Genomic DNA, 11,148 nt, shown 5'->3' with positions numbered 1-11,148 from the left:
TATATGATATATTAATTAATGAAGACATGCTATGTGATATTTATGTAATTTTAATAATGATTTAGATAAATAATTATTTAGATAATTAATTAATGAAAATATAACATGTGACATTTGTAGTTGCTATATATAGATAATAATAATAATAGATTATATTTTATATCTATAAAATTAGAATGGATAATAAATTATTATTATTTTCAAATATTCAAAATAAATTGGGCTCTTATTATTCTTGCACTAATTGAAATTAGTGTTGGATTAATTCCGTAACGCCCTGACATATGTTCGGGGGCGTTGCGACTACCCTATCTATAGTCATCCTACGTCATATAGTGATCTCCAATCAAAGTTATTCAAGCTGAAATTCTCTTTACACTAAAAGTATTCAAGTCCTATCAATCAATATCCAAAATTCTCAACAACATATCTATCAACTCCACACACTACAAACATAAAGTTCTGTTTACAAAAATTTACTATCAAACTGATGTGTACAAATGTGTCTCAAAGTTAATATTCGCATTGGCCAACTTGTCTTCTCCAAACACTAATCTCGAAGGAAGGAAATCCTGGTCCGGTTTTTTGTTTTAAATCGTCTGTAAATAATATGTAATGAGCACACATAAGCCCAATAAAATAAATTCAGACATTAAAACAAAGTATGGAATTCATTTAATTGCCTACATAAGTTCTCCCATTCACACCCCACCCTACTTCCCTCATATTTAACCCGTTTGTTCATAAATTTCCTAGTTTAAATTGCTCTTCCTTTGTTGTTTTGTCCTCCTCTACACACTTAAATTTGTTCCTTTTTGTCCTTTTATCTATACCTGCCACTAACTCTCCCTTTTTAGCATTACATTCCCCTACGCCTATACAACTCCTCTTTTCCTAAATCCCTAATTCCTTTAACCTCCTCATTTGCCAACTAACATGATTTAATCTACATATGATCTTTCCCCTATCCAAAATATGTTTTAGCCTATCATGCTCAGCCCTCCCCAACACACAACCTCTCTTATGCACTCACGGCAACCACAAACAACTAAAAGAAAGCCTATCAAAACACACTAGCAATCATCACTATAAAATATTGGCCTGCCACGACCACCAGAAAGTTAATTGCATTTACATGCTGGTTCGCCCATAAATCGACCACACACCCACACCGGCACCATACCAGCGACATAGAAACATACCCCAACTACTGCCAATATCAGCGTTCCAACCATAACACAAGTCACGCAATCAATGACCTCTAACATCAGCGTCCTAATAGAATGTAACTCAACCATCACAGATGTACGTTTTTCCCAATTTTTATTCATTTACCATTCACTCATGCCTTTTTGACAAGCAAACAGTATAGGCTAGATTCAGATGCATATAAACAACCAACAAAGTTTAACACATTTTTCAAACATACACTAACTACTATTTGGCGATACACACAAACAACGTTTGCCATAACTAGTATACTACACCATAGTTTAGTTAGTTTCTCCCATGTATCCCTCTCACACATAGCACAACTATCTATTTAAAACCTTTCCCTGCTCATACTCCTAATCGAGAGTGACTGTGCATCTTGACACCTCAACCTCTATGGCTCATAGTCCTAACTAAGCTTCAGGTGTTTTCGTCCCCTCCATTATCCCTACCGATGCCTATTTCCACAATCATGGCTTTCTCTATCTCGATTGATACTTCTGATATGCATATGTTTTTTCTTTTGTTTTTCTTTTTACTCATCCTTCCTGAACAATGTCCCTCCGAGGCCTCACTTCATAGTTTTCTATTTTGTTTTCTTTTTCAATTAACTTCTAACCGAACCTCGAGATGATTTACAACTCCTTCCTCAAATTCCTTTCACACTCCACTACATTCCTTTCTTCAGGTGTTAATCATTCATTCGATCACTGCACCGTAGGAAATTAAATACAAAATACCAACACAGTGTTTGAAATTTAGAATTTACTTACATCTTGCTTCCATCATCCTCAAATTTAGTACCAATTCTCCTCAAATCTTACTTCCTTAAGCAATTTCCCACACGTTGCTCCTTCCCTCTCCTAAATCTCTCTTCATCTCCTTTTCCCCAACCTCTCTTTCCTTTTCTCTTTTTTTTTTTTATTTCTTTTTCTTTTCTTTTCTCATCCCCTCAGCTTATCACCCCTTTTATACTCAGCTCAAATAAATCCCAGTCATCTCCTCCTATTACCCCCAAATCAGCACTATTTAGCTGCTTAAACCAGCCCCCACCTTTTTTGATCACTTCCCTCCTTATTTATTTTTCTCAATAATTCAAATTATTACAATATCCCTTTCCCCCCTTTTAAAAGAAATTTAGTCCCCCAAATTTTGTTACATTACCTTGAAGAGCTACGAATAGTTGATTCTCATCTCGTCCTCCTATTCCCAAGTTGTCTCTTCGTTCGTGTGATGCTGCCATAGTATCTTCACCATAGGTATTGTTCAACTCTTCAATTTTCTTTCTTGTCGTTTAAGGACACGAATCGATTTTTCCTCATAGGCTAAATCCTGCTCCAATGGCAGTGAGTCATACTATATAATGTACAATGGATCGGGTTGATACTTTTATAACATTGAAATGTGAAATACATTATGAACTCAATCATACCTTGGAGGAAGTGTTATCCAATACACAATCATACCCACCTTCTCAAGAATCTCAAAAAGTCCTATGAAATGGAGACTCAACTTTCCCTTCTTTCCAAATCTCAACAAGCCCTTCATTTGGGACACTTTCAAGAACACATGGTCCCTTACATCAAAGTTCAAAGCCCTCATGTGATTTTCTACATATCCCTTCTACCTACTTTGTGCCGCTTGGAAGTTCTTCTCTATTACCAATACTTTTTCAGTAGTTTCTTTCACCAGTTCTGGCTTGATCAGTTACCTCTCCCCAATTTTATCCCAATAAATAGGTGACTTGCAGGGTCTACCATAGAGAGCCTCATAAAGAGTCATTCTAATGCTAGCATGGTAACTATTATTATAAGAAAATTCCATTATGAGTAGCATATCATCCCAATCTCCCCCAATATCGATAACACATACCCATAACGTATCCTCCAATATCTGTATACTATATGTTTGCGTATCCATATGTGGGTGAAAAATTGTACTAAAATTTAATTTTATGCATAATGCCTCTTGTAAACTTCTCCAAAACTTAGAAGTGAGTCTAACATCTCTATCTGAAATAATCAAAACAAGAATTTTGTGTAATCTGATCACCTATCTCCCATACAACTTAACCAGTTGATCGATTGAGTCTGACACCTTTATTGCTATAAAATGAGAGGATTTAGTTAAACGATCCACTACTATTTAGATACTATCATGATTCTTGTGGTTTCTTGACAGTCCCATCCCAAAGTCTATAGAGATATTTTCCCACTTCCACTCCGGTATTGGTAGGGGTTGCAACAAACCCTTGAGTCTCTACTGTTCAACTTTCACTTGCTGGCACGTCAAGAATCTCAAAACATATTTTGTAATGTCCCTCTTCATTCCTCTCCACTAGTAATGTTTCTACAAATTTTCGTACATCTTAGTACTCTTAGGATGCATAATAAACCTTGTGTTGTGAGATTCGTTGAGTATTTCCTTCTGTAACTCATTGTCATTGGGAACAAACATTCTGGTTCGAAATTTGAGCAACCCATCACTATGCACACTAAATTTTATCAATGTTCCTTGTTCCACTCCCTTCCTAATTGACTATATATCGGTATCCACCATATGTCCTTCCTTAATTCTCTGGATCAAAGTCAGCTGGGCTCTCAAACTAGCTACAAATTTTCCTTTACTCTCTTCTTGAATTTGTAGTTGTTGCATGGCTTCGTGTAGTTCCCGTTCAGATACCATCAAGTGTGTCAGTATTTCTGCATCTGCCACCACATTTCCTTTTCCAGGGTGGTAACGGATCTTATAATCAAAATCTTTTAACAAATCCATCCATCTCTTGTGCCACATATTAAGTTCTCTTTGTGTGAATAACTACTACAAGCTCTTATGATCGGTCTAAATTTCAAAGGCCTCTTCATACAAGTAATATCGCCATAATTTTAGAGTATAGAATACTACGGCAAATTCTAAATCATGTGTTGGATAGTTTTTTTCATGTATCGTCAAATGTCGGGACCCATAGGCAATTACCCTCCAATGTTGCATCAATACATAACCTGGCCCTAGACGAGATGCATCATTATACACTGCATAATTCCTGTCACTAGATGGAATGACCAATACTGGAGTAATAGTGAGTTTTTACTTAAGTTCCTGAAAGCTATTCTCACAATTATCATCTAACTCAAACTTTACATTCTTCTTGGTTAGTCTAGTAAATGGTGCTACAATTCTAAAAAAACCTTTGATAAATTAGCAATACTACCCCGCTAACCATAAAAAGCTCTTTATCTCTGTTATAGTATTTGGTATTTCCTATTTTACCACTACTTCCACCTTTGCTGGATTCACGGATACCCCATCTCTCGACACGATGTGGCACAAAAATGATATTTGATTAAGACATTATTCACACTTACTGAATTTTGCATATAACTTGACCTTTCGAAGAATTTCTAGTACAACTGCTAGATGTTTAGTATGTTTCACCAAATCTCTGGAATATATCAGTATGTCGTTTATGAAGACAATCACATAGCGATCTAAGAGGGATTTGAACACTCGATTCATCAAGTCCATGAATACTATAGGTGCATTTATTAGTCCAGACGACATAATTAGAAATTCATAATGTCCATACCCGGTGCAGAATGTCATATTTGCGATATATTCTATTCTAATCCTAAACTGGTGGTACCCAAAATGTAAATATGTTTTTAAAAATATATGTGCTCCCTGCAACTGGTCAAAAAGATAATCTATCCTCGGGAATGGATACTTATTCTTTATTGTTACTTGATTTAAATCCCTATAATCAATACACATTCGCATAGTTCTGTCCTTCTTTTTTACAAATAATACCGGTACACCCCATGATAATACACTCGGCCTGATGAATTTCTTGCCTAACAACTCCTGTAACTATTTACTTAGCTCTAGCAATTCCAATCTTGCCATCCGATATGGGGCCATGGAAATGGGTTGTGTTCCAGGTTACAACTCTATAGTGAACTCAATCTCTCGGTTTTGTGGTAAGCCAAGAAAATTGTATGGAAATACATCAGAAAAATTCATTACCACTAGTATCTCATGAAGTGTGAGTCTCTTACCCTTGTTCTTTATCAAACACACTTGTAAGACATTTACCTTGTACATTCATAAACTCAAAAGTATTCAATACCACACCTATAATATTTGTCAGTATATTATGCATACCAAACCTAAAGAAACAAAAGGGATGCAACAACTGGTTACCTTACCCAGTCAAGTTGAATTTTTATTGTACTTTACGTGTACTTTACATTTTTATATGGTAAAAGACCCTTTGTTGGGAATTTTAAACACAACTCTTTTATGAAAGCAATCTACATGGGTGTGATGTGCAGTGAACCAATCCATATCCAATATTACATCGAAATCCTTAATATCTAGTAAAATTAAATCTTCCTCTAATTCCCTTCCCGTTATTTTTAACCCCATATGACTTAAACATTACATCAGTACACAAGACACGACTAGTTGGAGTGGATACTACAAGAATGTGATCTAGCACTACTGGTTTTACCTTAAACTTAGATGCAAATAGGTATGAAGTGAATGAATGTGTAGCTTTAAGGTCAATTAAGACCTTAACAGGATAACTTAAAATATAAAGTGTACCTTACATGGCTTCCGAGGTCGCCTCTATATCTTGAGTTGTCATGGCGAATACTTGACCTTGAACCATTGATCTATTGGGCTCCCTAGGCATGGGACAATCACGTACGACATGCTGAGTACTACCACACTTGTAGCATCCCCGACTAATAGTGATACACAGGCGATCTCCATGATTCTTACTGCAGCACACACAATCTGTATTCTTCGAAGGTATCTGATGACTTGGAGTTAGATTCTGTACTGTCCTCTGTCTCTTTTCTATCTGGCCGAATGGTGGTGGTGGCCGCTTATAACTAAAAAATCCTCTATTATACTCAGTGTGTTCCCTGTATAATGTCTCTACCAACTGTGCCTTTTATAATACCATTTGATATGTAGGCAAGGCGAACACAGCTACCTAGTGGTGATACAGTTTGGGCCTTAACCCTTTCTCAGACCTTATAGCTTTCTCCAACACATTCATCATGATCTTTGGACAAAACACCCATAGTTTGAGTATTTATCTGTATATTCTGCCACTGAAAATTTTCACTATCTATGTTCTGCGAATTCCACCTAATTCCGTTGTCTGAAAAAATTCAAAAAATATTTTGCATTAAAGGTTTCAAGGAATATCTCCCAGGTGATGGGGGAAACTAAAGTCCCTTCTTCAAGTTCCACTAACGTTCTGTTGGTCCTCTTAACATAAAGGTGGCTAGTTGTACCTTCTGTTAAGTTATAACTGCTATTACATCAAATAACTTTTCTGTTTCTTTGATCCAATCTTCTACCACTAGTGGGTCGAAGCTCCCATTGAATGCCGGGGGGTTAAGTCTTTGGTATTTCTCAATGTTGCTTGTATTTATCCCACCTTGACTAACACTCTGCTATGGGAAAAGGGATGATTCCGGCCATAATTCTCTCTCCCGAATAGTCGTTGCCAAACTCTAAACTACTCTATACGGTTGAAGTCCTTCTGATGGGCAGCTGTTTACCTCGCATGCGGTGCTTGTGGAGCAGAAGGGGGCCTTTGCTGTGAGGTGGGTGGTATAATTTGGTAAGGGGGCAGTCCCTGAAAAGTAGAGGGGGGCTCCTAATAAAATGAAGGTGCCCGTTGAGATGTCATCGATGGATCTTGCGGAGCCGGGGTGGACTGTAACGGCCCAAAACTTGAAAGAAAATAAATTATAAATTAAGTACGAAAATAAAATAATAGTGTTAGAGTTTACATTCCTTACACAACAATTCAGAATACCCAATAGGGCTACTGGACTGACCATTCTAAAGGAACAAAGGATAATCAAAGAAATAAATGGAAAGTAAACAATTGAACATCCTATTCGCAACCCTCTTGTGGATCGAGATCTGAATCTTGGTCCTCTTGATCTGAAATGGTTAATGAAAGGGTGAGCTACACTAGCCCAGCAAGAATGTCACACTACTCACTGATACAGAAATGAAGGTTGGTAAAAATCATGAAAATAACTAATAAAACTCTTAATTTAAGTAAATTCATTTATCATAAATAAAATCATTTATTGTATACTTACCGTAACGAAAATTTCAAAACTAACCCATTGGAGGCGATAACACAATAATATCATAATCTCATATTCAATTAATCAAAACAATAACCTTCCTTTTTAACCAGCTTACTGATATCCATAGGGGTCTATCGAGGTGTTCCTACTACGCGTGAACCCTTATTCAATATTTCCAATTAACCGGTCGTCCCCATACCCCGTCCGATATGAGCGCTAAAAATACGATCCCTCAATACCCCGTTAGGCATGATGGTGAAATAGACCGTCCCCATACCCCGTCCGGTATGAGTACCAAAATACCAATCCTCGATACCCTATCCAGTATGAGGCAACGCTCACGATAGAGTTTTCTCTGTACCCGGTCTGTCTATCATCTCCCAGGATATCTAATAAGGCTATCATTCATCCATTCAGTTAATCAAGCAATTTTTCGTTTACATTTAATCTTTCAGTTTTCCAATTTAACTATGAATTATGCAAAACAAGCAATACATGCATCAAGGGACACAAACGAATTATCATACCAATTCTAGTATATTATCATACATTCAAAACTGTAAAATCAACCAATCAGTTAAAACACGACAAACAGTAATAAATAACCAGTTCAGGCTCTATTAGTAACCTTTAATTATCGATATTTCTAAATCACGCAAAATACCATATTATTTATAATTAGACTTCAATTTCATAACAGAGAATAAAGTGAGAGATTCTTACTCGGATCGCTGTCAAAAATGCTAAACTTGCAGCTGTACCAACTGGTGGTCCCTAAGTTCCTAGAATCCTAGAATTTCCCTTTGGAGATTAAAACATGCTTCGAGTACCTAGAAATATTCCAAAAAATCTAAAATCGGTGTTAGAAACCCTTTCCGGCCAATTTCAGAATTTTGGCACGGTGACGAGCGGTGGTGATTTGCCTCTGGCTAGTCGTTTTCGGCCGATTTTGTACTCATTCCTGTGAGAAAACATGTTAAGGGACCTCGGTTAGCCAAAAAATTTGAAAAATAGAAGCTTACCAGTGGTGGAGTTTTTCGACGTGGAAGCTCTGCTGGCTCACCTTCGTGGTTGGTGTTTTACTTCAGTCAACCTGTAGAAAAAAGGAATGGTGATTACAATGGTGAAAAAATTGCATGAAACAGGAATCGGGAAGGGCTTCATCGGAGGTAGTTTTTTATTTTTCTCGTAGCGGTGCCGCCGGGCTTTACCCGTAGTTTTCAGCTCATCCGCCAATCCTTTTGCTCCAATTTGGCAATGAGCGTGTTTAAAATCAAATTTCGAGCGACTGGGAGAATTTTTGCCTTTTTTGGACGATCAGAGATGGCTCCGGCACAGCAGCGGGCGCGGTCGGCTCCCTTCCCGGCAACTGGTTCTTCTTCTTCGGCGGAGGGGGTTGGTGGCTAGGGTTAGGGTTTGGTGTGAAATAAGATATTTATATCCATCTCCTTTTAATCTTGGTCATTCATCGCGTTTGATCTTGACCGTCTGATCCCGTTTAAATAGAAAATGAATCTAAACCGTTCATCATGATTTGATCTGGATAGTACGATCACGTTTAAAGAGATAAATAATTTAAGTCGTTCATTGCGTTTAATCGCGACCGTCCGATCGCACCTAAGGAGGGAACGGATCCGGACTATTCACGCGCGTAAGAACAAATCTGGACTGTTCGATCGCGGGCATGCAGATCATCAGCATGACCTCCCGTGTGGCACCACGTCAGCGTGCCTTGCCACACGGCGCGCTCCAGTTCGTCGGGCATGCTGACCAGGCGGTTCTATGTGGCACATTTTTTTTAAATTATGTTTTAATCCCCAGTTTCTGATTTTTCTTTCAAAAACATCCACATAATCCAAATTTTTACCACTTTTTTCTAAAATTATTTTCAATTTCATCGTGCACCTATTTTTTTCCTAATTTTTAGATTAAATAAAAATTCATAAATTAAAAAATTAAATTTTATACATTAGTTTTAAATTTTTTAAAAATTAATTAAGGGTATTACAACTCTCCCCTACTTAAAAGAAATTTGTTCCCTCAAATTTGTCTCTCTCTCACTCAATCAAATAGTTGGGGATATTGGGCCCTGAAATCTAATTCTATCTTCCATGTGGTCTTTCCCTGTGTGTGATTCTACCGTAGGACTTTAACGAAAGAAATTTTTTAGTTGCGAAGTACTCTACTCTTTCAGTCCATAATACTGACCGGTATCTTCTCATAGGATAAATCCTCCTGGAGTGAAAGGGGCTCGTGGGCCAAGAAGTGAGAGGGGTCAAGATTTTACTTGCGTAGCATGGACACATAGAATACATTATGGACTCTGGATAGTTCTGGAGGTAGCGCAAGTCTGTAGGCAGCGGTGCCAATTTTATCTAAGATTTCAAATGGCCTAATAACACGCTCACCATCTGACTCAGGTTTTGCAGGTTCTCAGAGAAAAGAAGTTGTATACAAAGTTGAGTAAGTGTGAGTTTTGACTCGAGCAGACTACCTTCCTAGGGCACATCATATCAAAGGATGAAGTGTCAATGAACCCCAAAAAAGTTGAGGCAATGTTCGGCTGGAAAAAATTAACATCGATTAAGGAGATTCGTACCTTTCTGGGGATGACAAGTTATTACCGCAGGTTTATGGAAGGGTTTTCTAGCCTAACTGCTCATCTGACTCGGCTCACAAAGAAGAACGTCAAGTTTGAGTAGAACGGGGACTGTGAAATGAGTTTTTCATAACTAAAGAAACGGTTGACTACTGCACCTATGTTGGCCTAGCCAATGGAGTCGGGTGGGTATACAGTCTATAGTGATGCCTCCTACCTAGGGTTGGGTTGTGCTTTGATGCAGTATAGGAAGGTCATAACTTATGGGTCCAGGTAGTTGTAGAGTCATGAGAAAAACTACCTCACCTATGACATAGAACTTGCCGCAATTATTCATGCCTTGAAGACTTGACGCAAATACTTGTATAGAGAGATATTTCATATCTATACCGACCATAAGAGTTTAAAACACAATTAGTAGCCGTAAGACCACCAAATTAGAAACAGAGAGTCAAAGTACAAATAGAGAAAGTTTGGTCACGTAGGACCACCCAATTAGTAACCTCGACGAACCGGAGCGCACCGTGTGGCAAGGCGTGCTAACGTCGATGTCACGCGTGAGGCTACACTGGCGATCTGCGTGCCCCATGATCAGATGACCCAAAATTGATCCCGCGCGCGTGAATGATCCAAATTCGTTTTCTCCTTAGGCAGGATCAGACGGTCGAGATTAATCGAGATGAACGACATAGATTTGTTTCTTTCTTAGATGCAATTAAACAGACGAAATCAATGGCGATGGATGGTCCAGATTAACGCATGATGGTTATAAATATTTCGCATCGCACAGGAACCTAAACCCTAGTTGTCAACCCCTGCTAGAGAAGAAGAACCAAATGGCAGAGAAGGAGGCTGATCGCCGATCGCCACCACACATGAGCCAGCCGACCACCAAAAATGATAAAAATCTCCCCTATCCACTCGGAATTCGATTCTGAGTACCCTTGTGGCCAAATCAGAGCAAGAGAGACGACGGGTGAGCAAAAAACTGCAGGTGAAGTCCAGTAGACCAGCAGCGGTTAAAACTCCAAAACCCCTCTAATAGCCTCTTTGCGATTCTCGTTTTACATGAATTTTTTATGATTATATTCACCGTCCTTTTCTGTGCAGTGTAGTTGAAGAAAAAACCTCAATCGCGAAGGAGAACCGGCAGAGCTGCTACACCTAGAGGTTTCCCCGCCGATAGATTTAGTTTTTTTATGATTTCCTGGA

General features: G+C 38.2%; 1 long non-coding RNA gene across 1 annotated transcript; it reads right to left on the bottom strand.

Annotated features, from left to right (window-relative positions):
* Positions 1 to 207: 207 nt before the first annotated feature.
* Positions 208 to 3,076, bottom strand: LOC148266492 (uncharacterized). The gene is made up of 2 exons (XR_015818599.1): positions 1,986 to 3,076; positions 208 to 599 (listed from the first exon to the last, which is right to left on the bottom strand). It is a non-coding gene; the product is annotated as an uncharacterized LOC148266492 (long non-coding RNA).
* Positions 3,077 to 11,148: the final 8,072 nt, after the last annotated feature.

The sequence above is a fragment of the Carica papaya genome, chromosome 4, assembly GCF_054855325.1.
Source record: "Carica papaya isolate Zhongbai chromosome 4, ASM5485532v1, whole genome shotgun sequence".
NCBI lineage: Eukaryota > Viridiplantae > Streptophyta > Magnoliopsida > Brassicales > Caricaceae > Carica > Carica papaya.
Note: the sequence above shows the minus strand (reverse complement) of the source record. Positions and strands in the feature narration are given on the sequence as shown.